Source organism: Canis lupus, chromosome 31, assembly GCF_003254725.2.
Source record: "Canis lupus dingo isolate Sandy chromosome 31, ASM325472v2, whole genome shotgun sequence".
In the NCBI taxonomy this organism is placed as follows: domain Eukaryota; kingdom Metazoa; phylum Chordata; class Mammalia; order Carnivora; family Canidae; genus Canis; species Canis lupus.
Window position 1 is genome coordinate 2,046,411 of NC_064273.1, and position 2,423 is coordinate 2,048,833.

The 2,423-nt window shown below is 32.4% G+C and overlaps 1 pseudogene; it reads right to left on the reverse strand.

Annotated features, from left to right (window-relative positions):
• Window positions 1-380: 380 nt before the first annotated feature.
• LOC112661951 (U6 spliceosomal RNA) lies at window positions 381-479 on the reverse strand (annotated as a pseudogene).
• Between the last annotated feature and the right edge of the window lie 1,944 nt (window positions 480-2,423).

Genomic DNA, 2,423 nt, shown 5'->3' on the forward strand with positions numbered 1-2,423 from the left:
TTCATTCCTTGTACTGTTCTCTATTTCCTTACCTCTATTTTCTCTTGAATTCACTGCATTCAGCCTGTACCCTACCACTTCACTCATGATTATTCTTATCAGACTTGGCTATGAATGATGAATCCTTAGTTATCATCTGACTTGGTCTATAGTAACATACCCTTGACTTAGCTTCCAGATCATTCTCCTAGTTTCCTTCTACCTTACTGGCTATTTCTTCCCATTACCATTCATGATATCCTTCTCCATGATCTCATCTTGCCAATGTGAAGATCCTCAGGGATCCTTGTTCCTCTTCTCAGTCTTCACAGATACCCTTGGTAGTCTCATTTAGTGCCATTTCCATGTTTTTGTTTTTGTGGGTTTTTTTTGGCAGTTTCAAAAATGTGAAACTCTTTATGAATTTGCACGTCATCCATGCCATGCTAATCTTTTCTGTATTGTTCCAATTTTAGTATATGTGCTGCTGAAGTGAGCACTAAGACCCATTTCCACATTGATGACTCCAGGTATTTATCAGTAGCTAGGACACCTTCCTGATCCATATTAAACACTTCAGTTATAATTCAGCATTTCTATTTCTCAGTCCTCAAACTTGCCTAGATACCTTCCACTCCTCTGTTCTTTATTATTTCAGTAAGTGGCAACTCGACCTTTCTAAGTAATTATGCTAAACCCTTGTTATCAGATCCCATAACCAACTGTCAGCAAATGCAATTGTCTCTATTTTGAAGTGTTCAGAAACTGACCATTTTATACCATCTGCACCATGAACTTCCTGGTTCACACCATTACTACTTATCTGGATTATTGCAGTAGTTTCTATCTTAGCTTTCTGCTCTTTCTCCCCTACTGACTATTCTCAACACAGTTCAGAGGGTTCTTTAAATATAAGGCAGATCATGTGATTTCTCTGCCTAAAACCTTCCAATTGCTACCCATCTCATAGAAAAAGTGAAGGTTTTTATAATGACCTAAATGGCCACACACGATCTTTTTTCCTTTTTATTACTTTTCTGACCTCATCACCTACTATTTCCTCCCTCATTTAGTTCATCCCCTGCTACTTATTGAACATGCTAGACAAATTCCCTTTTGAGCCTGGTGCTTTCTTTTCCTTCTTCCTAGAATACTCTCCTGCTGCATATACATATAAATGCTCATTTTCTTATTTATTCTTATTTATTCAACCATATCTTATTTCCATTTTTTTCTGATTGAAAACCCTACATAACATTGTAAAACTGTTCTTAACCCTAGCACTTCCTAGTCCTCTGCTCTGCTCTTTCTCTAGAACACTTACCACCATTAGAAATACTAGATTGATTAATTTTCATATTTTTATATGGACCATAATCTGCAAAACAAAAAAACCTTTCATAATATCAAGACTCTACTTTATATATCATTCTATGCTAAGCATCTTGAACATGCTTGGGAATAGTATGTTTTCAATAAATATTTCTTGAATGAATGGATGAATGGACCAGTTCTATCAGAATCAAACCAAATTTCTAAAATGTATTAAAAAAGCAAAGTAGGTGATTTAGAAAACCAACCTAGAGAAAAATATAACCCCACTTGCTGAAATATGCAATAAAATAATCTTAGTTATTATAAAAAGTTTTATTCACTTATTAAAATCAATCACTTAAAGCTCAAAAGCACTAATATTCTCAATGACAAATAGTCTAATTTTATTATTAAAACTAGATGTTTTCTAAGGACTTCACATTTATTTTTAGATCATTATTTGGTAGTTGCAACATGAATTTATACAATGACTTATAAAACCAAATATTTCAATATATTCGATTTTAATCTACTTTTATGTGTTTGTCATTGGCATGAACACAAAAACTTGTAGAAACAATGGAAAATCTACTTATGTAGTGAATTCCTATCATCATCAAACTGAAATACCATAACTTAAAAAAAAAAAAAGATGTGTGTGTGTGTGTGTGTGTGTTGTGTGATCTGGATATATGATTCTATAGAGAAATAAAGGGTTTCCTTTGTCAAAAACTTTTGTATGATTCTGCAGGCTGTATAGCCTCCTATCAGAAAATCACAAAGAAAACTGTTATGTGAAAGATATGAAGAAATTCAGTATTAATCTATTTAACTGAGTTTAACCCATGATTTCATAAAATAAATTTGATATATAGAATCACTTGTATTTAAACATCAAATCCTTTTCTCATAAAATAGAAATTAATATAACACAGAATTAAAAGTCCATAAAGTCCATAGTTGTTGATTTGTTTGTAAATTGAGCATTTTGTTGTAATCATTATTTTTCCTCAGTTGGGTGTGGTTTTCAAGAACTAGATGGTTGAGGACATTTTTTAGATATGAATCTATAATCAATATCATAGTCATGGAATGACAATCTATAATATTCACCATTTTATCATGGAGAC